Source organism: Zea mays, chromosome 6 (genome assembly GCF_902167145.1).
Source record: "Zea mays cultivar B73 chromosome 6, Zm-B73-REFERENCE-NAM-5.0, whole genome shotgun sequence".
Classification (NCBI taxonomy): domain Eukaryota; kingdom Viridiplantae; phylum Streptophyta; class Magnoliopsida; order Poales; family Poaceae; genus Zea; species Zea mays.
In genome coordinates, this window is record NC_050101.1 from 54,923,794 (window position 1) to 54,950,700 (window position 26,907).

The window sequence follows — 26,907 nt, forward strand, 5'->3', positions numbered from 1 at the left end:
TTTATAAGACTTCCGCTATGTAATAAAGTACTCTGATTATATTGTGACATTTATCTCTATACACTCTGTTATTATATATGTTGTCTTCTTTGGCGCATGTATGAGATGCACCTGGCTTTGTCCCTTAAATCCGGGTGTGACTGATTTGCAGTCTTTCAAGCAAGAGAAGAAGTCTGTCACAGAGTATGAAGTGGGCTTCAACAAGATGGTCCGCTTTGTCCCTCATGTGGCTTTTAATGAGATGGAGAAGGTGAGCCAGTTCCGTCAGGGCCTGAAACCTTCTATCAGGCATGCCTTAGAAGCCTTTCCGTTGGTGGACTTCCGTACTACAGTGGAGCAGGCACTGGGTGTGGAGATGCAGCATCAGTATACCATTGAGTCGCAGAAGTCTTCGGGTGTTGATTAGCCTCGTGGCCATGATGCGAGGAGGGGCAACACTGGAGGTCCAGCCCACAAGAGGGGCAAGTCTTAGCATCAGCGCCACCATCCTTACCGTGGCAAATCTTCTGACTCGGGTACTTCGGGAGGAAGTACTCAGAGGTTTCGAGCTGTTCCTAAGCCCGGGCTGGGGCTGGTGTGTTTCCGTTGTGGTGATGTGCATCACCGTGCAGAGTGCCAGTGGAGTGGCAGGTGTTCTATCTGCAATCAGGACCACAAGGATGTGGTGTGTAGGAGGAATTCTAATGGGAAGCTCAGATGGGAGCCGGTGACTTCCTCCTCTTCTCAGGGCACTATCAACATGATGTCAAGTGCTGAGCAGCAGTTTTCAGTTCCACTTCCTCTGCAATAGTTTTATGTGCCTGGGACTTCTCAGTTCGTGCCGATGCAGGGTTTTCCTCAGTATCTGGCTGCGCCTACTCCTGCACCGACTACTCCTATGCCGTCTCAGTTTGGAGCTCCGCGTCTGCCTCACCGACGGCTCAGTGGGGTTCTTCTATTAATTTCACTCTAGGAGCTTCCTCTTCTGCGGGTATTTCCGGGGCTTATGTGCTACCCGCTACGGATGGCAGAGAGAAAGGAGACGTGGTGATAGGTACAATTTCAGTTGATTCATTTGTGGCCATGCTCTTTTTGACTTTGCGCTAGCTATTCGTTTGTTTCGGAGGATTTTGTGTCGCGGGCTAGTCTTTCGGTGCAGAGATTGGGTCACCCAATTTTGGTTAGTTCTGCTAATGGCTCCATTAGTAGCTGTTCAGTTTGTCAGGGGTGTTCCATCATTCTTGTTGATGAGGTCTTTTCGGCCAATCTGGTTGTGATTTCCTTGGGGCATTCGATGTTATCTTGGGTATGGATTGGTTATCCCAGTATCGTGCAGTTATATCCTGTTTTTGGAAGACAGTGTTATTGCAGGCGCCGTCAGGTAGGGAGGTGGTATTCTTGGGAAGTTCCTCTAAGTTCACGTTATCCTTGTTGGCGCAATTGCTTCCGGATCGCTGGTCCAGGAAGTTGGGAATCTTTTTCTCCATGGTGGTGGAGGGTGAGGCTGCCTTGCGGGTGCAGGACATCCGGGTGGTGTGTGACTTTGCTGACATGTTTCTGGCAGAGCTTCCAGGCATTCCTCCGGAGTGCGATGCGGCTTTTGAGATTAAGCTGATTCCGGGTACGCAACCCATTCATAAGGCTCTGTATCGAATGGCCCCAAAGGAGCAGGTTGAATTGAAGCGGCAATTGGATGATTTGCTGGCTAAGGGTTTCATTAGGCCTAGCAGGTCTGAAGCGTCCCAATCCTCTGGGACTCAAATGTGATACAATTACTAGTCCCAGGAGGCTAGTAAACACATTTATACATCAGATGATTTCAGATCTGCTTAAACGAGACAAACCTATAAAGGTGGCGATCAACTTTAAGAGTTGGTCCACAACTCGGGACATATCATCAGAGTGGGGCTGAAGCAGCCCGATATACGCAGTGAAGCAATTCAGCGGTCCAACAGCCACAGGCAAGGTTGGGAACAGTCGTAACTCTTACCCGATCTCCTTTTTCTGAAAAATAATAAATAAGCAAGGGTGAGTACAAACGTACTCAGCAGCCCACCTTCACCCGCGGAATGGGGAAATCAGATATAATGCATGTAATATGTGGAGCTCAGGATATTTTGCAGAAACAGCAATATTTTATGCAGAGTTGTTTTGAAAAATATTTTGTATTTTTGCAAAGCGCATCCTCTCCAAAAGGAGCAGGAAGTTTTTCAGTATTATAACAAAATCCCCTGGACTAAACCATCCAGGTATCTCAGCAGTTTCCCACTGGTTTTCATTTTCAAAAACAGCTACTGGACTTCTCGTCCACCATAGCTCACGGCTCAACCGCCGAACCTTTTTAAAAACCACTTTTCAAAAGCATCTCTTTTTTTTGGAAAATAAAACATTAATTGCCATACCATACCAGACTCGTCCATTCCTGTGGACACAGACTATTCGAATAGGTTTTCAAACTCTGCGCAGAGGTGTACACTTTACCCACTAGTTCGGCTCTGCGATCCCATGGCCAATGAGACCGGAATCCGACTCTCTTTCTTTCCCCGCATGTCCTAACCTTAACGGTTATTCGGAAGGAGTCAGGCCACCACCATGTCCAAACTGGACAAAACTTTCCCCCTCCTTATCCTCCCGGTGCTCCCCAGCCTTCATAACCCTGGGGTTGGACCGTACGAGTTCAGATTGAGTGACTGCCCACACAGTCTCGAGTGGTTGTACTATTAAAGAGTACAGGTAGTGAAGATGACAAACCAGTCCTTATACGAGGGAACAATCCTTCTGCTCACGCCTAAACCAGCTGAGCCAACACCTTAGGCCCTCCCCTAAACCAGGGAGTCCCTGATTATCCCACTCACAAGGTGATAAGGGTGAAAACCCTTCATCATACACATTTTGAAAAGCATTTTCTTTTGAAAACTCACACATGTTCTCAAATCATTTAGAACATATATATCAGGGATTGATTGCGGCAAGCGGCTGGGTGGCCATAATAACATGTCTCAAAATCATATCATGCATAAAATAACAAGCTGAGGGTTGTGGTTGAAAAATCATAGGTAATTTATGCATCAAAGGGATCCAGTGAGCTTGCCGTGCTTATTCGGCGAAGGGGAAGGGGAGCTCGCGGAACTGGCTTCTGGCTCCACCGCCTAGCGTAGACTCGCGGATCTGGCCTCCACGAGACGGCACGAACGCTCCGATAACTATGCAACATGAACAAGCAAACATACAAACGAGCAAGTATACCAACAAATATTTAGTATATTGGTCAGAATAGTGATACATGGATGGGTAGAGTTTTGAGTAGAATCTGTGTCATGTGGTGTTGTGATATTACTGGTGGTGGAGCGGAGGTGCTTACCAGGAGGGTGGACTGGAGGCGAAGCGACACTATGCGTGTAGCCGGCAGAGCAGAGTAACTGAGTGGGTGGGGTGTTTGCCTTGGCTGAGGGTGTTGAGTGTGTGTGGACAGGGAGAGGGTAGCTGGGTGTATTTATAGCTGGGTGTATGTGGTGTAGTACAGTGAAGTTCACTGTTGGTGAGAATAGTGACGAATGAATCGTCTGACTTAGTATGAATAGGAGAGTTATAGGCAGAATATGGGACAAGAGTATTTTGGGAGTTTTTTGGAATATGGACCATGCTTAAGGGATGACATGGTTGGATAGGGAATAGTTTGATAAAAATTTAGAAACAAGAATTATTGGAATCGGAGTTTGGAAGCTTGGTTCGAAGGAATCTTAAAGTTAAGCGTGCTCAACTTGGAGAAACCTGGGATGGGTGACCAGATGGGAAGTTCCCACTAAAAAGAAAATCACAGTCACCGGAGTTCGTATGCCTGGAATATGGGTCTGGCTGGTCTTAGGTGGACTGGACAACATGATGTATGAGTAGTTGAAATTTGGGGTGATCGGCTAATCGATGAATAGTAACGATGAATAGTGACGATGAATAGTGACGATGAAAAAGTTACTAGATATCATCGATGAGTAGTAACGATGATGAATAGTAACACTAAATAGTAACGATGGTGAATAGTGTCAGTGAATAGTAACGGTGAATAGTGATGGTGAATAGTCGTATGAACGAACGATGAACGATGAATAGGAACTATGAACGAACGATGAATAGGAACTATGAACGAACGGACGAACGATCGAATGATCGGACGAACGAACGATCGGAATTTCGGCAGCATAACGGCAGGACAAAGATTATCTCGAAGAACGATGAATAAGGACCATGAACGAATGATGAACGATGAATAGGAACTATGAACGAACGATGAACGATCGAATGATCGAACGAACGAACGATCAGAATTTCGGCAGCATAACAGCAGGACAAAGATTATTTGGATGAACGAACAGACGAACGATCGAGTGATCGGACGAACGAACGATCGGAATTTCGGCAGCATAACGGCAGGACAAAGATTATTTGGAAGAACGATAAATAGGGACTATGAACGAACGTTGAACGATGAATAGAAACTATGAACGAACGATGAACGATCGAATGATCGAACGAACGAACGATCAGAATTTTGGCAGCATAACGGTAGGAAAAAGATTATTTGGACGAACGAACGGGCGAACGATCGAACGATCGGACGAACGGACCATGAACGATCGAACGATCGGACGAACGAACGAACAAACTAAGAACATGGGACGAACGATCGAAGAACGATCGAACGATCCTTGTGCTAGTGTGTGCTTGTGTGGAACATGGAGTGGGTGTGTGTGTGGGGGGGAGAGAGTTGCCATGAAATGGCTTGGGGTGGGATGAGAGGAGGCCCTTGCCCCTCTATTTATAGCCATGGTGGGGGGATTAGGGGGAGGAATGAGAGGATTAGTGGGAGGATGAGAGGATTAGTGGGAGATTAGCATGTATTTGTCTTGTATAAGTGAGATTAGCTTGTAGAGCTCACCGTATGACACTGGAGGCATACGTATACGTATGAGCATGAGGAAAGTTATGAAGAAAATATCTATAGGGACTTGAAAAATGATTCTGAAGGTATTTCTCAAGAGGAAAATTCTTGGAGATATATCGGTGGAATATTTGGACAATATTTCTGGAAAGAACTTGAGGGGGATCACTGGAGAAATATCTGGACAGTATTTCTGGAAAGAATTTGAGGGGGATCACTGGGGAAATATTTGTAGGATATTTGGAGGAGGATTTTGGAGAGAATATAGACCACTATATTTTATTTGCTGATATCAACTCGCAAACAAACATTTTGAAATGAAATTTGAAATTCATTTTGAATTTAGAGCGAGTTTGAGAAATTTTTAGGATTTGAATTTTTGGGATGCTACAAATCTACCCCACTTAAAATGAATCTCGTCCTCGAGATTCGGCTTAGAAGGGTTATGGGTATAGCTTTACTTCAGCTACATATCTTCACTTTGCATCACTTCGAGGAGATGGAACTTCAACAAAATCCAGCCTTTGAGGAGCATCTGGTTGCTGATTGCAAACACTGATTCTGGTTACTCAAAGATCATCTTCAGGCTTCTAGGTTTCGCTTGGTAGCTAGCTTATTGAGGAAGCATCGATGCCAACACACAAACCTTTCTCTTGCGAACTCCCACATGGATTCCTTCCTTGATTGTTCTTCTGGTGCTTCATCAACGAAACTTGGGTGACCACTTCTCATCCAGAAACTTATAAGCTTCGGTGGTCTGGTCCTCCACAAGCTTGCTATAGGCCTTCTTCTTTTTCTCCATGATAGGAACCTTATTGGAACACTACCCCACTTAAAATGAATGAGGGTAGATCTCCTGAATCTTGGGGATTTGAACTCCTTGAAGTACCTCATAACAAGGGTGTTACGGGGCCTCCTTCTACTGTTGCTGCTTGACCAGGCTGCAGAGAGATGACTGGCACAGGGTTGATTCTGGGAGAACCTTCTTCTTATCTTCTCTTCACTATCTTCTTTTCACTGACTCTTTCTTTCCCTTTGCTCTTCCCACTGAAGGATTCTATCAAAGAGTATTACTATCATACACTGGAGGAAACCAAAGACTATGAACCATGTGCAACAGTCTTCAACCCAAGAATCACCAAGCATTGTGATCTTAGGGGCGAGAGAGTGGAAAATGGAGTTGCTTGCTATTTGGCAGGGGGGTTTATCTGGAGTGTGCTTTGCTTTGAGCGAGATGGAAGTTGAGGGAGCTGGTGGGGGGGTTATAGGCGAGCGTTGGTGTTCGGTTGCAGAGTAGTGGTGATGGAGTAGGTGCTACGTGGCAACAGGTGCGACGGAGGGGAAGGGGGGGCCTGGTGCCGGCGATGATGGCGGCGGTGGGTGCGCTGCAAAGGGGGTGGGCGGCAGTAGTGCGCTGCAAAGGGGGGCGTGGGGCGGTGGTAGTGCGCATGGAGGCGGGCACGCATGCGAGGGGCACGGGTGAGTGGTGGGGTCGATGACCCTGATGTTTGTGGTCTCTGGTTGCAAGAATCTTTGCCTCTCTGTATGGTAATAACTCCTTCTGTCCTCTTTTCCTGTTTACTTTGACTCAGGGGCAGTGCTTTGATTCTCACGGTCGGTCCTTTTGACTGAGCGACTGGATAGGTTCCTCTGTAGCTTATTCTAGGCTTCAAGGGTAAGCTTCCCGATATCTTCTTGGGTAAGACACTTTTCTCTTCAGATGGGTTAAGATGAGAATGGAAGCATAAGGTAAGGATTAGCTCTAATTTGTGATCTATGTTTTTAGAGAAAACCTTTTTAAGAAAAACAAAAAGAAAACACACAAGCTCAGCAATGATAAGCACAAACAAATCAAATGTTTTGAATAAGGGAAGAATAGAGTTTTTCCAAAGCACGGACTACTCAGATTCGGGGGCTAAGCATAACTACTACTGCTCAGCTCCTGAATTGAGGACTATGCTAACCAGGACTTATGAGCACTAACGTTAAAGCATCACATATGCACTCAAAAGAGGAGAAAACATCAAGCGAAATTCATTTTGAAATGCCCTAGGGGGCCACAATTAGAGTTTTGCAAAACATGAGTCTACACGATTACCTTTCATACATGCAGGGCTCTAGCCAAAGTGAAGAAAAACTTCACTACCCAATGCATGCAGAGGACTAGGCATAACTAACTCAGATCTGGCATCTCTCTTCTGGCAAGGCTTGCACACAACTTCAATCTGAGACATCTCCTGGATGGGTCAACAGGGAGCTGATGTTGATGACTTCTTCTGGCAGCGACTGAGATGGCAACACGGGGTCGAACTCTTCTTCAAGCGGGACTGACTCTTGTAGCTCCTCTGAGGGCGGCGGTGCTGGCAGGGTGCTTGCAGCTTCTTCCTTGTCCTCAAGGGATGGTGCTGGAATCTTCTTCATGGTGAGGGGCTCAAACAACTCTGGCGGGGGATCTTGGGAGGATTCAGGGTGCTCTTGCTTATCCATAGCCTGAGGGAAGATTGGAATTCCTTCCAAGACTATGGCTCCTTCCGGGAGTTCCCAAGCCTTCTTCTCTCCTCTAATAGAGACCGGGTGACCTTCAAGAATCTGGGGATCTTCAGCTTTGATGGGTTGAACAGGGTTGGATGGAGCGGGCTCTTGGATCCGTAGGGCTCTACGTTGGTTATGGGTGATCAAGTCGGCCTCCATCAACTTCTGGACGTGCTCATCCTTGGCTTGCTTCAGGGCTTCCACAACAATGACTTCACGACTTTCCAAGGCAGTTGCACGGGGTTGAGCTGTGGTGAGATCCACATGGAGTTGATGGTTGCACTTCTCTGCATCTTCTGCTCGGGCAATCATCTGACAGTGGTGCCGAGCCAAGAAATCATACTGCGCATCCAGGGTGAGCAGGTATGCGGTGAGGTACATGACTGTGGGGTCGTCCTCAAGCAGCTGCTGCCCCTTCCAATGCACGCATCCTGGCCATCCAAGCGGGACGGTCTCTCTGAAAGGGCGGAAAGAATCCGAGCGGGGTGTCGGCCACTTCTTCTTCATAGATCTGACACAGGGCCCTCAATGCCTTGCGAGCGACGACTTGGCAGGTGTCTTTGAATCTGTGCCCAGCAGCAGTGACACTACATTCCACATGGTCCGGACTGGATCCAATGTATATAGTCACGACACACTTCTCTGTGCCATGCTCGACGAATTCACGACCATCATACTCCGGCTGGCTCCTGATTCCGAGGCGAACTGTGCATGCTCTCAGCAACTTGGGGAAACCATCTTCATTCTGGCAAAAGCTGGTTTGGCAGCGAACCTCCATCTGACTTCTGAGAGAAGGAAAGGGGAAAGCATTTTTTAAATGAAGGGATGAGAGCAAGATTTTTTTAAGAAAATAGTTTGGACTCAAAAACTTTTGATCAGGCTAAGGGTTACGTCCTGCGGCCAACCTAACAGCTCTGATACCACCTGAAGCGTCCCAATCCTCTGGGACTCAAATGTGATACAATTACTAGTCCCAGGAGGCTAGTAAACACATTTATACATCAGATGATTTCAGATCTGCTTAAACGAGACAAACCTATAAAGGTGGCGATCAACTTTAAGAGTTGGTCCACAACTCGGGACATATCATCAGAGTGGGGCTGAAGCAGCCCGATATACGCAGTGAAGCAATTCAGCGGTCCAACAGCCACAGGCAAGGTTGGGAACAGTCGTAACTCTTACCCGATCTCCTTTTTCTGAAAAACAATAAATAAGCAAGGGTGAGTACAAACGTACTCAGCAGCCCACCTTCACCCGCGGAATGGGGAAATCAGATATAATGCATGTAATATGTGGAGCTCAGGATATTTTGCAGAAACAGCAATATTTTATGCAGAGTTGTTTTGAAAAACATTTTGTATTTTTGCAAAGCGCATCCTCTCCAAAAGGAGCAGGAAGTTTTTCAGTATTATAACAAAATCCCCTGGACTAAACCATCCAGGTATCTCAGCAGTTTCCCACTGGTTTTCATTTTCAAAAACAGCTACTGGACTTCTCGTCCACCATAGCTCACGGCTCAACCGCCGAACCTTTTTAAAAACCACTTTTCAAAAGCATCTCTTTTTTTGGAAAACAAAACATTAATTGCCATACCATACCAGACTCGTCCATTCCTGTGGACACAGACTATTCGAATAGGTTTTCAAACTCTGCGCAGAGGTGTACACTTTACCCACTAGTTCGGCTCTGCGATCCCATGGCCAATGAGACCGGAATCCGACTCTCTTTCTTTCCCCGCACGTCCTAACCTTAACGGTTATTCGGAAGGAGTCAGGCCACCACCATGTCCAAACCGGACAAAACTTTCCCCCTCCTTATCCTCCCGGTGCTCCCCAGCCTTCATAACCCTGGGGTTGGACCTTACGAGTTCAGATTGAGTGACTGCCCACACAGTCTCGAGTGGTTGTACTATTAAAGAGTATAGGTAGTGAAGATGACAAACCGGTCCTTATACGAGGGGACAATCCTTCTGCTCACGCCTAAACCAGCTGAGCCAACACCTTAGGCCCTCCCCTAAACCAGGGAGTCCCTGATTATCCCACTCATAAGGTGATAAGGGTGAAAACCCTTCATCACACACATTTTGAAAAGCATTTTCTTTTGAAAACTCACACCTGTTCTCAAATCATTTAGAACATATATATCAGGGATTGATTGCGGCAAGCGGCTGGGTGGCCATAATAACTTGTCTCAAAATCATATCATGCATAAAATAACAAGCTGAGGGTTGTGGTTGAAAAATCATAGGTAATTTATGCATCAAAGGGATCCAGTGAGCTTGCCGTGCTTATTCGGCGAAGGGGGAAGGGGAGCTCGCGGAACTGGCTTCTGGCTCCACCGCCTAGCGTAGACTCGCGGATCTGGCCTCCACGAGACGGCACGAACGCTCCGATAACTATGCAACATGAACAAGCAAACATACAAACGAGCAAGTATACCAACAAATATTTAGTATATTGGTCAGAATAGTGATACATGGATGGGTAGAGTTTTGAGTAGAATCTGTGTCATGTGGTGTTGTGATATTACTGGTGGTGGAGCGGAGGTGCTTACCAGGAGGGTGGACTGGAGGCGAAGCGACACTATGCGTGTAGCCGGCAGAGCAGAGTAACTGAGTGGGTGGGGTGTTTGCCTTGGCTGAGGGTGTTGAGTGTGTGTGGACAGGGAGAGGGTAGCTGGGTGTATTTATAGCTGGGTGTATGTGGTGTAGTACAGTGAAGTTCACTGTTGGTGAGAATAGTGACGAATGAATCGTCTGACTTAGTATGAATAGGAGAGTTATAGGCAGAATATGGGACAAGAGTATTTTGGGAGTTTTTTGGAATATGGACCATGCTTAAGGGATGACATGGTTGGATAGGGAATAGTTTGATAAAAATTTAGAAACAAGAATTATTGGAATCGGAGTTTGGAAGCTTGGTTCGAAGGAATCTTAAAGTTAAGCGTGCTCAACTTGGAGAAACCTGGGATGGGTGACCAGATGGGAAGTTCCCACTAAAAAGAAAATCACAGTCACCGGAGTTCGTATGACTAGAATATGGGTCTGGCTGGTCTTAGGTGGACTGGACAACATGATGTATGAGTAGTTGAAATTTGGGGTGATCGGCTAATCGATGAATAGTAACGATGAATAGTGACGATGAATAGTGACGATGAAAAAGTTACTAGATATCATCGATGAGTAGTAACGATGATGAATAGTAACACTGAATAGTAACGATGGTGAATAGTGTCAGTGAATAGTAACGGTGAATAGTGATGGTGAATAGTCGTATGAACGAACGATGAACGATGAATAGGAACTATGAACGAACGATGAATAGGAACTATGAACGAACGGACGAACGATCGAATGATCGGACGAACGAAGGATCGGAATTTCGGCAGCATAACGGCAGGACAAAGATTATCTCGAAGAACGATGAATAAGGACCATGAACGAACGATGAACGATGAATAGGAACTATGAACGAACGATGAACGATCGAATGATCAAACGAACGAATGATCAGAATTTCAGCAGAATAACAGCAGGACAAAGATTATTTGGATGAACGAACGGACGAACGATCGAGTGATCGGACGAACGAACGATCGGAATTTCGGCAGCATAACGACAGGACAAAGATTATCTGGAAGAACGATAAATAGGGACTATGAACGAACGTTGAACGATGAATAGGAACTATGAACGAACGATGAACGATCGAATGATCGAATGAACGAACGATCGGAATTTCGGCAGCATAACGGTAGGAAAAAGATTATTTGGACGAACGAACGGACGAACGATCGAACGATCGGACGAACGGACCATGAACGATCGAACGATCGGACGAACGAACGAACAAACTAAGAACATGGGACGAACGATCGAAGAACGATCGAACGATCCTTGTGCTAGTGTGTGCTTGTGTGGAACATGGAGTGGGTGTGTGTGTGGGGGGAGAGAGTTGCCATGAAATGGCTTGGGGTGGGATGAGAGGAGGCCCTTACCCCTCTATTTATAGCCATGGTGGGGGGATTAGGGGGAGGAATGAGAGGATTAGTGGGAGGATGAGAGGATTAGTGGGAGATTAGCATGTATTTGTCTTGTATAAGTGAGATTAGCTTGTAGAGCTCACCGTATGACACTGGAGGCATACGTATACGTATGAGCATGAGGAAAGTTATGAAGAAAATATCTATAGGGACTTGAAAAATGATTCTGAAGGTATTTCTCAAGAGGAAAATACTTGGAGATATATCAGTGGAATATTTGGACAATATTTCTGGAAAGAACTTGAGGGGGATCACTGGAGAAATATCTGGACAGTATTTCTGGAAAGAATTTGAGGGGGATCATTGGGGAAATATTTGTAGGATATTTGGAGGAGGATTTTGGAGAGAATATAGACCACTATATTTTATTTGCTGATATCAACTCGCAAACAAACATTTTGAAATGAAATTTGAAATTCATTTTGAATTTAGAGCGAGTTTGAGAAATTTTTAGGATTTGAATTTTTGGGATGCTACAAGGTCTCCATGGGCTTTCCCAGTATTGTTTGTTGAGAAGAAGGATAAAAGCAAGCGGCTATGTGTGGATTATTGTGCTTTGAATCAAGTGACTATGAAGAATAAATATCCACTCCCCCGTATTGAGGTTCTCTTTGAACAGTTGAGGGGTGCCTAGGTGTTCTCCAAAATTGATTTGAACTCTGGTTATCATCAACTGAGGATTCGTGAGGAGGATATTGAGAAGACCGCTTTTTGCACCAGGTATGGGCATTATGAGTTTATAGTCATGTCTTTTGGCTTAACTAATGCCCCTGCTGCTTTTATGGAAGCAATGAATAGGATGTTGCATGAGTTCTTGGACGACTTTGTGGTCGTGTTCCTAGATGACATTCTGATTTATTCTAAGACCGAGGCTGAGCATGAGCAGCATCTTCGTCTCGTTCTGGGTGCCCTAAGGGAGAATCAGTTTTATGGCGAGTTGAAGAAGTGTGCATTTTGGCTGTCCGAAGTGGCTTTCCTGGGGCATGTGATTAATCAGCAGGGCATTGCGGTTGATCCCAAGAATGTTGCGGCTGTGGTGGAGTGGAAGAGACCCTCTAGTGTCTCCGAAATTCGAAGTTTCTTGGGGCTCGCTGGATATTATCGACGTTTCGTACCAAAATTTTCCAGCATTGCTAAGCCCTTGACTAGACTCTTGAAGAAGGGTGTTCTCTTCATCTGGTCCAGCGATTGCGAGGTCAGTTATCAGACATTAAAGAGCAAGTTGGTGGACGCCCCTATCCTAGCTTTGCCTGAGAGCGGTAAGCGTTTCACAGTTTATACGGATGCTTCACGTATTGGTCTTGGTTGTGTGTTGATGCAAGAAGGCAGAGTGATTGCTTATGGCTCAAGGCAGTTGAGGAAGCATGAGGGGAATTACCCAACTCATGATCTTAAATTGGTCACGGTGGTTTTTGCTCTAAAGTCGTGGAGGCATTATCTTTATGGCGAGGCTTGTGACATTTACACCGATCATAAAAGTCTCAAGTATATTTTTACTCAGAAGGAGCTGAATTTGAGGCAGCGTCGGTGGCTCGAATTTATTAAAGATTATGATTTGTCTATTCATTATCACCCGGGGAAGGCAAATGTGGTGGCTGATGCCCTTAGTAGGTCCGGGGTTCTAAAAGTGGCCTTGCAGTTGATTGCTGATCTGGACCGTTTGGGGATCGCCTTGTGCTATGTCGGCACCGCTAGTGAGGAGACTCGTATGCTTATTCAATCTTCCCTCATGGAGAGAGTGCGTGCGGCTCAGCAGCAGGATCGTTTATTGTAGGAAGCTCGAAAGAGGGTTGGCGATGGTAAACCCCAGGAGTTCTCCATCGATGAGAATGATTTGGTTCGTTTCAGGGGTCGCCTTTGTGTGCCTCAGAAATCAGAGGTGAAGATGGATATATTGAGAGAAGCTCATAAAACGCCTTACACCGTTCACCCTGGCAAAACAAAGATGTACCAAGATCTGAAGCAAAACTTCTGGTGGAAGCGGATGAAGGTTGACGTTTCTAAGTATGTGGCCGCCTGTGAAGTATGTCAGCGCGTGAAGGCCGAGCATAAGCGGCCTGCAGGTTTACTGAAGCCATTGGAAATTTCGGAGTGGAAATGGGAGCATATCACCATGGATTTTGTGGTGGGTTTACCTCGTTCTCCTCGGGGCAGAGATGCTATATGGGTGGTAGTGGATCGCTTGACTAAGTCTGCGCATTTTATTCCCATGAAGACCACAAGTTCAGCTTCAGATTTGGTCCCCTTGTATATGAAGGAAGTAATCAGGCTTCACGGGGTACCTAAGTCCATTGTTTCTGATCGAGACTCCAAATTTGTATCCAAATTCTAGGAGAGTCTTCATAGTGCATTGGGCACCAAGCTTTCTCTTAGTGTCGCTTTTCATCCTCAGACTAATGGTCAGTCAGAGCGAACGATCCAAACCTTGGAAGATATGTTGCGCGCTTGTGTTCTGTCTTGGAAGGGTAGCTGGGAAGATCATCTTGCATTGGCAGAGTTTGCTTATAACAACATCTACCAGGCTAGCATCAAGATGGCACCATTTGAGGCTTTGTATGGCAGGCGGTGTGTCTCCCCTCTGTGCTGGGAGACCTTGGGAGAGAGATCCCTGGTTGGTCCTGATTGGGTACAACAGACTTCTGAAAAGGTTCGGGAAATTCGTTAGAATATTTTGGCCACTCAGAGCCATCAGAAGAGTTATGCTGATGTGAGGAGGCGGGATTTGGAATTTGCAGTGGGTGACCAAGTCCTTCTCAGGGTATCACCCACTAAAGAAGTTGTTCGGTTCGGTGTCTCTGGAAAGCTTAGCCCAAGATATATTGGATCGTTCACTATCTTGGCCCGGGTGGGCAGCTTGGCTTATCGCTTGCAATTGCCGGATTCCATGGCAGGGGTACACCCAGTTTTTCATGTCTCTATGCTGAGGAAGTTCTTGCAGGATCCGGACCATCAGATTGAGATGGAACCAATTGTGGTGCAGCAGGATCTGACCTTGGAGTGTCGTTCGGTGTGTATCTTGGAATCCTCGGAGCATGTTTTGAGGAAGAGATCAATTAAGTATGTCAAGGTCTTATGGACTAATCAGTCTGAGCGCGAGGCTACGTGGGAACTTAAGGAGCTGATGCGGCAGAAATATCCGGAACTTTTTGTTGTGGGTAAGTGTTGTTGATTCATTAATTTTTGTCCCTTTTGTCATTCCGATAGAAGCGTCAGAATTCGAGGTCGAATTCTTTTTAAGGGAGGTAGAGTGTGATTCCCGGTTTGCAAAGAGGAGAAGTGGAGGTTATTCTTTTTGTTCTTTTTCCTCATTCGGGTGATGCGCTTTGGGAATTTGGAATTTGTGGAAAATATTCACCTGTAATACAGTAGAATTTCTTTGGTTAGTTGTTTGCGACGGGGTCGGGAGCTGTCACATGGGCGAGTCGGGCCTTGAACCTTGATCCAGCCCAATAGTCTCCCCTAACCCTAGCCGCCCCCTTTCCCCTTGGGATTTTTGCAGCCGCCCCCTTCCCCTCCCCTTCTTCTTGGACGTCACCCCTCCCCCCCTCTTCCATCTTCTTTCTCCTCAAACCATTGCAGCCCTCACCACCCAAAACCCTAGCTGCCCCCCCCCCCCCATTTCTCTTCCCCCCCTCCAAGGTGCAGCCCTCCCGCGTGTTCTCCGTCGTGTGGCTGCGATCTCAATTGGAGTTTGGAGGGAGGAAGAAGGAAGGAGGAAGGGAAGAACCCAAGGTGAATTCATGTTTAACTTTTGTTGTTTTTGTGCTGCAATCAATTGGATTATGTGTTTATCTTTGCGAATCAGTAGAGGTGTTGTCCAGGAATTTTGTGAGTGGGTGGACAGCAGTAGTTCTAGGGATTTCTGGGAATTTTCGTGGGTTAATTAGTGGGAATCAGTGGGATAATCATGTAGAGCTTTGTCATACCTTTCCAACGAGTACTTATGCGCTCGATTCGGAGTTATAATTTAGGAGATATCATTGTTTGAATCCGGATATGTTGCTGTCCAAAAAAAACAGATTTTTCAGGTGGGTGAACAGCAGTAGTATTAGCAGTTTCTGGGAATTTTTCGTGGGTAATTAGTGATAACCAGTATGATAATCATGTAGGGCTTTGTCTTATCTTTCCAATGAGTACTTATGCGCTTGATTTGGAATTATATTTTAAAAGATATCGCTGTTTGAATCTGGTTATGTCGCTGTCCAAAAGAGAAAAAAACAGATTACAGGGTTTATATTGTGGACTGTTTTGGGCTAATTAGATGTTGGAATTTTATTATAAATTGTATACAAAACTTGTGGGGAATTTGATGTAGATGCCTCTGGAGTTTTTGGTTGTCACCACTGCTGTCATAATTTTAAAGTTATGAAATTATTAAGCAGCGCCGCTGCAGTTTGGTGGGTGCGGGGAGAATTGTTACCCGTGGCGGGGTTTGAGATTGTGCGTAGGTGCGGCGTCGTTTATGAGGCTTATTATGTGAAATTGGTGCACTAAGTTGTGTGTCAAAAACAGGTGGTGGACTTCCGGATCATACTTAGAGATTTGCCCAAACTTTCGGTGAAGGCAAGTAAAATAGTGATGGTTATTCCGTCTGTCGAATGAAGAGTCTTATACTTGATTATGTTTGTGTTATTTGTGTTCGTATTCATATTTCTAATTGAGTACCATCGTTGGAAGATATTTATGTTTTATTGATTACATATGTTGAGTTTGTGGTTTGATCATGTTACCCATGTGGTTTATTATGTGGAATGGGTGGAAGTATATGTCTAGCACATTTTGTTTGGGAAGAACTCATGTTGTTGACTTGCATAATGCATTCATCATCCATTGCATTGATGTTTCGCCGCGATCTTATGGTCCGACCGTACCGGTACAATGAGCATCATATGTGGCCTGAGAAGGGGTATGATGCAGCTTCATATCCTTAGAGATATGAAGGCAGAAGTCATTACTGCATCTGTAGCCCTGTGCATTCATGGGAGAGGTGTGGAATCTGTTATGTGGATGTGGATAGTGTGGATCTTTACATTGTGATTCATCTTGGCATTAAGTAATCAGTTACTTGCTTACTTGCTGCAAATTAATATTCAAGAAGAAAGTTTTGAACTACGTAGTTGTTTAAGCATGGTTGGTTTACATTGTCCAATTGTTGTTTGCTCTGTTTACTTGCTGAGATGTGTCATCTCACTCTTGCATTGTCTGATGCAGGCACTTAATTTCTGCTTTGGGAAAGAAGGGATGTAGCAGCACAGCCACTACACCTTTAATAAAGGAACCACTGCTTAATAATGTTGTTAATCAGGGAGGGTCAAGTCTAGGGAATTATTATGTTCTAGCATTTCATCGTAGTTGAGCTGATTTTTTGGGGGTGGGCTGAGTTACCCATTTTTTTTAATTGGTCATGAATGTGCTTTACTACTTTTGCATTTTGATTATACTACGTGAATTATCTGTCTTTTATATCCTGTATGAACTCTATGTTCCCCCCTTGTTATGCTTCTTTCAAGGGAGGTGCTGCCGGATTTTGCAATATTTTCTCTCTTTATTTCATTTCTTGTGTTGCATAAGTTTAGTGGGAAGGGTATTTGGTAACATCCATTGTGTGGGATCAGTGGGGTGTTACACCCATTGAGGCAAACTATATGACACATAGATTGACATTGACAATTATGGGAAGAGAATTCTGGGCTACCCCTATAATATTAGAGGAAAGCAGTATAGATCTGATCTTTGGTATACCATGGTTAAGAAAGGCAAAAGTCATTATACAATGTGGTAGGGTACTGTAGAACTCACCAGCCCTAAAGGAGAAAGATTTGAAGTTGAAATTGCAGTAACTACCACTACCAGACTTGTGGTATTCTTAGTAGATGGGACGTTTGTTGGTGACAACATCCGTGTGGTTAGGGATTTTTCGGATGTCTTTCCAGAGGAGTTACCAAGGATGCCACCAGATAGGGAAGTTGAGTTTGTCATTGATCTGTTACCTAGGATTGCTCCTATTTCTAAATGGTCATACATGATGTCCGTAGAAGAGTTAAAAGAACTTAAGAAGCAGTTAACGGAGTTACAGGAGGTTGGGTACATTTGTCTGAGTTCCTCACCTTGGGGAGCGTCGGTTCTGTTTGTACAGAAGAAATATGGATCGCAAAGGATGTGTGTGGAATATAGATCCCTTAATGATGTTACTATGAAGAACAAGTATCCGTTATTCTGCATTGAGGATTTATTTGATCAGATGAGAGGTGCAAGGGTATTCTCGAAGATTGATCTCCGATCGGGTTATCACCAAATGAAGATTAGGCCATCTGATATTCCCAAGACGGCTTTCTCAACCCAATATGGTTTATATGAATTCACAGTTATGTCATTTGGACTAACTATTGCACCAGCCTATTTTATGAATCTGATGAATAAGGTGTTCATGGAGTATCTTGACAGATTCGTCGTGGTGTTCATGGATGATATTCTTATTTATTCCAAGAGTGATAGTGATCATGAGGAACATCTGAGATTGGTTCTACAAAAGCAACGGGATAATCAACTCTACGCCAAATATAGCAAATGCGAGTTCTGGATTGACGAAGTGCCATTCCTTGGACATATCATTTCTAATGGTGGGATATCAATGGATCCTGCTAAAGTCAAGGAGATAGTGGAGTGGAGTATACCCAGTACAGTAATTGAAGTCCGAAGTTTCTTGTGACTTGCAGGCTACTATCGGAGATTTATTGAAGGGTTCTCTAGGATTGCTAAGCCTGTGACCTCACTTATGGAGAAGGGAAGAGAGTTCAAGTGGGACAAGAAGTGCCAAGATAACTTTGATCAATTAAAGTTAAGATTGATGTCACCCTCAGTGTTGGTTATGCCAGATCTACAGAAGGGATTTGACATTTATTGTGATGCATGCGACCAAGGCTTGGGATGTGTGCTTATGCAAGAAGGACATGTGATTGCCTACGCGTCTCGTCAGTTGTGGAAACATGAGTTGAACTATCCCACTCATGACTTAGAACTGGCAGTCGTAGTGCATGCGCTCAAAATATGGAGACATTATATTATGCGAACCAAATGCCAAGTGTACACCGTCATAAGAGTTTGAAGTACATATTCACTCAGAACGATCTCAAACTTAGGCAACGCCGATGGTTGGAGCTCATAAAGGACTATGATGTGGAGATTCACTATCACCTGGGCAAGCGAATCTGGTTGCAGATGCCTTCAGTCGGAAGGAACATGTCCATTCAGCTATTGTTGCCTAGCTACCCGATGAGATTGTTGAGGATTTTAGGAGACTCAACCTAGGAATTGTTACACACACTGAAGGAATCACTATTGATGTGGAACCTACCTTGGAGCAAGAAATTCACAAGGGTCTGATTGGTGATGCTAAAATCCAAGAGATCAAGGATCTGATTACTGAAGGTAGAGGTCCAGAATTCACGGAGGATGAGCAAGGCACAATATGGTTCAAGGACAAAATATGTGTTCTTGAGGTTCATAGCCTTCGCGAGACTATATTGAAGGAGGCCCATGATTCTGATTACTCTATTCATTCTGGTAGCATTAAGATATGTCATGATTTGAAGCAGAAGTACTGGTGGTATGGGCTGAAGAGGGATGTGGCTGCACATGTGGCTATGTGTGATGTGTGCCAAAGAGTCAAGGCCGAACACCAAAGGCCAGCTAGACTACTGCATCCGTTGAAGGTACCCGAATGGAAGTGGGAAGAAATTGGCATGGATTTCATTACTGGGTTGCCTCGCACTCCAAAAGGTTATGACTCCATATGGGTGATTGTGGATAGACTGACCAAAGTGGCTCATTTTATTCTGGTCAAGTCTACTTATAAAGGCTCTCAGCTAGCAGAGTTATATATGGCATGGATTGTATGTTTACATGATGTACCAAAGAAGATCATACCTGATAGAGGGTCATAGTTTACCTCCAGGTTTTGGAAAAGCTTTCATGAGAATATGGATACAAAGTTGAACTTCAGTTCGGCCTATCACCCTCAGATCGTGGTCAGACTGAAAGGACTAATTAAGTATTGGAATATATGTTGAGACCTTGTGCCCTTCATCATGGAGGCAGTTGGGACAAGAGTCTACCATATGCAGAATTCTCATACAATAATAGTTATCAGGCCAGTCTGAAGATGTCACCATTTGAATCTTTATATGGCAAGAAGTGCAGAACTCCTCTATACTGGGATCAAACTGGAGAAAGACAGTTCTTTGGGCCTGAACATATTCAAGAGGCAGAAAAACAAGTCCATTTAATCTAGGAGAATTTGAGGGTAGCTCAGACTAGACAAAAGAGCTATGCTAGACTAGACAAAAGAGCTATGCTGATAATAGAAGAAGACCACTGGAGTATGAGGAAGGTGATCATGTGTACCTCAAGGTGTCACCACTTCGTGGAATGAAGAGATTTAAAGTCAAAGGCAAATTATCCCCTCGCTTTATTGGACCCTTTAGAATCTTTAGGCGAGTTGGGGAGATGGCATATCAGCTTGAGCTACCTGATAATCTATCTGATGTGCATGATGTATTTCACGTGTCTCAACTTAAGAAGTGTCTCAATGTCCCTGAAGAACAGTTACCAATGGAAGAACTCAGTGTTCAGGGTGATTTGACTTATACGGAATATCCTATTAAGATTCTTGATACTTTGACTCGAGTTATAAGAAATAAAGTGATAAAGATGTGCAAGGTGCAATGGAGCCACCATGGAGAAGATGAAGCTACATGGGAGAGAGAAGAAGAGCTTCGGATAGAATTTCCCCATCTTTTCCCTAGTCCTTCCTAAATCTCGAGGACAAGATTCTTGTTAAGGGGGTAGGATTTGTAATACCCAATTTGTAAGAAAATATTAAAAGAGACATTATTTTCTTTATATGTGCCATCTCTATTTACCATCACATGTGAACACCTCATTTAAAAACAAAAAGTTAATAAAGTACATGCCACTAAATTGTGCATCATGCTAAAGTTTCATTTTGTGTGCATTTTGTGACAATCTAAAAAAATATGTAAAAATAAATATATTAATACCCAAATTGGAAGTTAAGTTCTAAAGGAAATTCTAAGATTTGAGAGAAGATAAGAAAACTAGAACACAAAATAGAGAAATAAATTTATAAACACATGAAGTCCTTCCCATATTAGTATATTAAATTTGTACATTTAAAATGAGTATAAGTTCACAATTAGAATTGAATTCAAATTTGAATTCTAGAAATTAAAAGGAATAGAAAAGGAAAAAGGAAAATATAAAAGAAAAAGGAAAAACGCTTGTGTGGGCCTAGATTTCGCTTTTCGGCCCACGAGAGGTTTTCTTCCACGTGGCCCAGTTTCGGGGACCCGGCGCCGACACATGGGGCCCACTAGGCAGTCACTCTCTCTCCAGCGCTCGCTTTCTTTTCCGCTCAATGACAGGAGGGCCCACTCCGTCACCCACTGTTACTCAGTTGCGTGCACTGCCGCGGTGTGGGCGACTCGCTGTTCCGGGGGGCCAGGGCGTCAGCAGCTAAACTACCTCGCCGACGATGGCGGGCGTGCCCTGAAGACCCGACGCTTCTCTGTTGCTTGCATGGCGCTCCACCTCGCGACCATATAGGTCAGGCCATCGTGATCCTCCTCCTTGTTTTCCCACTGAGCCCTACCGAAACCGCTCTACCATTGTTGCCACCAAGGTTCCAGTGTCAGGTTGGGTGTACCGCTCGGATAGGTGTACCGCTCGAATTGGGTAGGTCGGGGAGCTCCGCTACGCCTCGACGAGCCTGTCCGCGGCCTTAGTGTCAGGTTGGGTGCCCCTGTGCCCTTCTAATTTCTCATTGGAGCCCGGTGGGTGAGCAGATCCGTTGTGAGACCTCCTGCGCCCAGTCTGCCTTCCCTTTTGGTGAGTCCCTAGTTTCTTACCCTTGCCATGTTTCCTTACCTAGCTAATGTCGTGCCATCACTAATCCTGGGCGGGTTGGGCACGAATGTGGCAGAACCTCCCAAGTTATTGGGCCCACATGCACCTATCCTTGTCTCAAAGACCTCAGACGGCTATGCATGTGCACCAGATAACTTAACAGGATATGTCCGAGTGTCCCAAGGACCCCAGATAAACCACTTATAACCAGGATCGCAAGATTAATTAACACAAATCACACACACCAACATTTTGCAGCAGAAATCTTATTACCAAATTTTACAAGTTACATCAAGTTTACATTGTACATGATAGGAGTGATTAAAAAAAGTTCAAAGAATAAACTTTGAAATGTTATAAATTATTTATAGTTTTGAAATATATGCTAGCTTAAGTGACCATCCTCAATAAGAAGTATAGAAGGGTTACTTAGACTTATAAGAAGGCCGAGCCCACCGGCACTTAACACCATCATCAGCAGCACAAAATTATAACCTGAAAAACAACAGGGAATAAAACCCTGAGTATGGAATTACTCAGAAAGACTTACCCGACTAAAGAAAAGACTCTCAAGGGTATGCTAGCTAGAGGGATTCAAGGTATGGCTTATCAAGAATCAAAGACTCTGTTTTGCAGAAAAGCTTACTATGAGTGGATCCCTAAAATCCATTTTTATTTGTCAGGTTAAGTAAAGTTACCTGCATCTAGAGTTCTTTATACCCTAGTTCAACCACTTGACCTATACTAGCCAATTTCTTATCAACCCTTCTTATTCACTGGAATGCTACGTGTAGGGCAGTGACCAAGTCCTCATGTCCGCGAAGTTACGGTGATCTGAATCGATTATACTCAGCTGAGGATCTCCAATCACACGACATATGTAGCACTTAACCCTTGCATATGTCAACTTGCCACCAGGGTTCTTAAGACCAGATCAGGTTCACGCCAACCAAGAGCACAGATACACCACCGTCTAGCCTCTTGCCACGGAGGGTACACGCTACTCTCGCCATCTCTCCACTCCCATTGCGTGTTATCTTATTCTGGTATTAGTCTGCCCGAGGCAAAGCTTACCCATGATGAGGCATGTGACCAGTTAAAGGGTCCTCGATCAGCAAGCCTACATCGACAAGGTCCTTAATCGACTCAGACGGAGACAATACACCGAGACTCCTTTCTCGTGCAAGTCAACCGCACGGTCTCAACTTTATTATTTTCAACCCAAAGTCTAGTACCTGGCAGAGATATATCTTTTCCGATGTTGAACCCATTGTAACACCCCTGGTGTTGTTGTAACTAAAACTTGAGCATGGCATCATAAACATTGGCATTGCATATGTTTGACACACCTAGAGTACATTCACTAGGTAAAAATTTCAAACAAGTTGTATTGTTATAGCATTTTGCAAATAGGACCCTGGATAGGGAACTTAACCCTAAATAGGGATTAAAGGGGTAAAACATAACCCAAATTGAGAAAACCCAAAAACTTTTGAGAAATAATCATGAAATATTCCCAAAAATAAACTTGAATCACATTTATACCCCTGGGATACCAAAAACCCTAATGGGAACCCTGGAAAACCCTAAATCCAAACCCTAGGGGCCTATATGCAAAAACAGTGCATATTTGGACTAAAGAGTAAAAACTATAGTATTAAGGCATACTAAGTCCTTTGGTTCACAAATATGTGAATTTGCAAGTTAAACCTTAAGTTTTGGGCTTATTTGCAAAAATCACCTCTTAAGTCCTAAATAGCCTAAGTCTGAATTTCAGAGTTTTGGCTCTACTTTGGGGCTTTGTATCTTTCAAATTCTAGGGTTTTTGCCCTAGGTCACCAAATAAAAGTTGTAGAGCAAACAAAGGAGAACAATTTTGCTTAAGAGTGCAAGCCATGTTCTTGTGAAAAATCTGGAGATAATCATGCTCAAAATCTGGCTGTCAGGCTGTTAAGGTCTGAATTTTCAGACTGACAGTGGACTAACATCAACTTCAAGCTCAATTCTGAGCATGATCCTGTGACTGTTTGTGGATGCACGATGTATCAAAGTTGGAGCTGGTCTATTAAGCTATAATTTTGTTGTAGAGTGTTGGTCACGTTGCTATAGAAATCTGAGAGGAATTTGGCCCTGAACTTTGACTGTCAGGTGCACTGAATCGGATTTTGCCATGGTACAGTGACCTGATAAGGATCAGAACGCCAGCGCAAAATGCTCACCGCCGGCGACCTCTTTGTCGGGATTCGTGCCACGGGCGTATGGATTTCGTTCACCGGGTAAATATCTCGTCGTGGATGTGCATGAGCTACTGTGGCCTCGTTGTCCCCTGCCCCTTTTCACCGGCGACGTGGCCTCATGGTCGTCACCGGAGTTGCCGTGCTTTACTGCGGCTGTGCCACACTCCAAGTCTTCCACCACGTCGTCCCTAGCCGTAACAGCTCACCAGTAACCGCCGTAGCTCCTCAACCGGTGATCACCGGAGGAAGCGCCACGGTGAAAGCCACCCATCCCTTGCTCCAGTATCACTGTTCCCCCCGGCCGCCAGCACGACCTTGCGAAATTGGACACCACCATCGATGGGACTTATAAATTGAGCCCCCCCTCGGCTTCGCCATGTATCCCAGCAGCTACCGCACACACCTGCATCCCAAATCCCCCACTAGCGAGCACAAATTTCGGATTCTCCCCAATCCGGTTCTAGAACACCGTGAACTCAATCTCGTCGTGGCCAGCCTGTTCTGGTAAAAATCTGCCCAATTCAAACCTTGTTTAAGTGCTCTCGTATGCTTGTGATGCCCATCGACCCACTTAATTGCACGGAGTAGACTCTGGTCGCCTGGAACACGACGGTATAGCCGTTATGCACACGGTCACCGTGGCCAGAGCAAACCATTGGGCCATAGATGAAATTAGGTTGGGGGAAATGCTCGGGGTAGGTCTAATTTGGTGTCCGTCGCTCGGGAGCGCTGGTCATGGCCCTGTTCGGCCGGTACAGTTGCTCACCGGAGCGCGGTCGTGCTCCACGCCGTCGAGGACCTTCCCCCGCGAAGAATTAGAAATTTGAGGACATTATTGCAAACTGTCAGCGAATGTATTAAATAGTAAATGAACCTACTCCGGTTTAGCTTGAAACCCGAGGGTCCCTGTGTAAAGTCGCCAGTGCGCGCGGGCGTACGCGGGCGCGCTTTCCCTCTGGACTGGGCCGCTGGGCTGAAACCAGCCCATCACTGTTTCAACCTTTTTCTTTTTCCTTTTCAGTAGAGCTTTGGAAATTTGTTAAAAATTGTAGAAAAATCCTAAAATTGTGAATCCAATTTTCCTAGGCTTCTTATTTTCCATAGAATTTAATAAAAATAGTTGTATTATTTTTAGGTTAAATAAAGAATTTTAGGGCATTTAAAGTAGTTTAAAGTATTAGTTCTGGATTTTTAGAAAACATATAGTAATTCCAAAAATGTCCAAACTTTTTATATAAGCTCTATACATTATTTAGAAGGCTTGGGTAAAGTTTGGGTTGATTTGAACCTTGTTTGATACTTAGAACCCAAAACCCCCCCTGCCCTTTGAACTCCTTTACTGACTCCGGAAACCCTAAGTTCTCGGAGTTCCATGAAGGAAAGTTGTATTCAAGACTTAGATAATAAATCTTTATTATCTTTGCACTCTCATGAGCATTACATGGCATTCATTCTTATATATACCTATATGGTTATATTTAGAAAACGAAGAAGAGATCGAAGTGACCGAAGAGAAGACACCACCACCTTCGGAATCTCAGGCTGGAAATTGTTTCTATTTCGATATCTGCGGGTCCGAGCCTGACTCACCTACTAACGAAGGCAAGCCCCGGTGCATTTGCCACGTTCCTTGATGTTTTAAAATCTTTTTCACTTGCTTGATGCATTAGGTATTAGGAGTTGATTGATAAAACAATTCCTGCATTACCTTCCTTGAATTTGATTACCTTCCTTGATCACCTGTTTTACAAAAGATTTTTCTATGCTTAGTATTGCTCTAGAAAAACAAAAGGATTTGTTTTACAAAAGATGTTTGGCAAAGTGGGAGGGTTGTTTTCAAAAATAAAACTTGATGGTGGATCCATCATGGCCATGATGGGTTCAACATCGAAAAAGATGTACCTCTGCCAGGTACCAAGATTTGGGTTTAAATGATTAAGCTGAGACCGGGCAGGTGACTTGCACGAGAAGAGAGTCTCGGTGTAGTGTCTCCGTCTGAGTCGATTAAGGACCGTCTCGATGTAGGCTTGATGACCGAGGACCCTTCAGCTGGTCACATGCCTCGTCATGGGTAAGCCTTGCCTCAGGCAGACTAAGGCCAGAATAAGATACACGAAATGGGCGTGGAGCGGTGGCGGGAGTAGTGTGTACCCTCCGTGGCAAGAGGCTGGATGGTGGTGTATCTGTGCTCTCGGTTTGCGTGAACCTGATCTGGTCTTAAGAACCCCGGTGGCGGGTTGACATATGCAAGGGTTAAGTGCTACATATGTCGTGTGATTGGAGATCCTCAGCTGAGTATAATCGATTCGGATCGCTGTACCTTCGCGGTTATGAAGACTTGGTCACTGACTTACACGTAGCAATCCACTAAAGATGATGGTTTTGTTAAGAAATTGGCTAGTGTAGGTCAAGTGATTGAACTAGGGTAGAAAGAACTCTAGTTGCACGTAATTTTACTTAACTTGACAAATAAAATTGGATTTTTAAGGATCCACTTTAGTAAGCATTTCTGCAAAATAGAGTCTTTGATTATTGAAAAGCCTTACCTTGACTCCCTTAACCAGCATACCCTTGAGAGTCTTTTCTTTAGTCGGGTAAGACTTGCTGAGTAATTCCATACTCAGGGTTTATCCCTCCGTTGTTTTTAGGTGAGGAAGCGACAATTTTTTGTTGCTTCTGCTCTATGGTGGTGCCAAAAGAAGAACACAAGGAATGAAGCACGGGAGGAAAGGATCCTCCATTAGGACTTTTTGTTTAAAACTATCGGGAGGAGTTTTTGTCTCCCTTGGTATTGTAATAATATTACTCTGCACTCCTAGGATAAATCTGGTCTGTAATAAGTAACTTGATCTTACTTTCTAAATAAATGTAAGTTTATGTAATCGCTTCCGCATTTCTATATCTCCGATGTTCTGTAATGTCTGCAAGACGGGTGAAACGTTCCTAGAAAGGTAAGAAAGAAGATACCGAACTTGTCGAGTGATTCAGGAACATCTACAGGGTTGTCTGATGTCTGTTGGACAAGGACAACTGTAGGTGGGCCTAATTACTTGGGAGGTTCTGTCACAGCTGGTATCGGAGCGAAGCCCTTCTTTGCAGATATTATGAGGCATCTTCAAAAAGATTTTCTAAAAAGACTTATCTAAAAACTCTCTTTCCTTCTTACCTAAGTGTTCTAAAGAGTTTATTTTAAAGACCAGGTAGTAAGAGTGCAACATATAGAAGGTGTGAATCAACTAAGGTTGATTCTGTAATTAT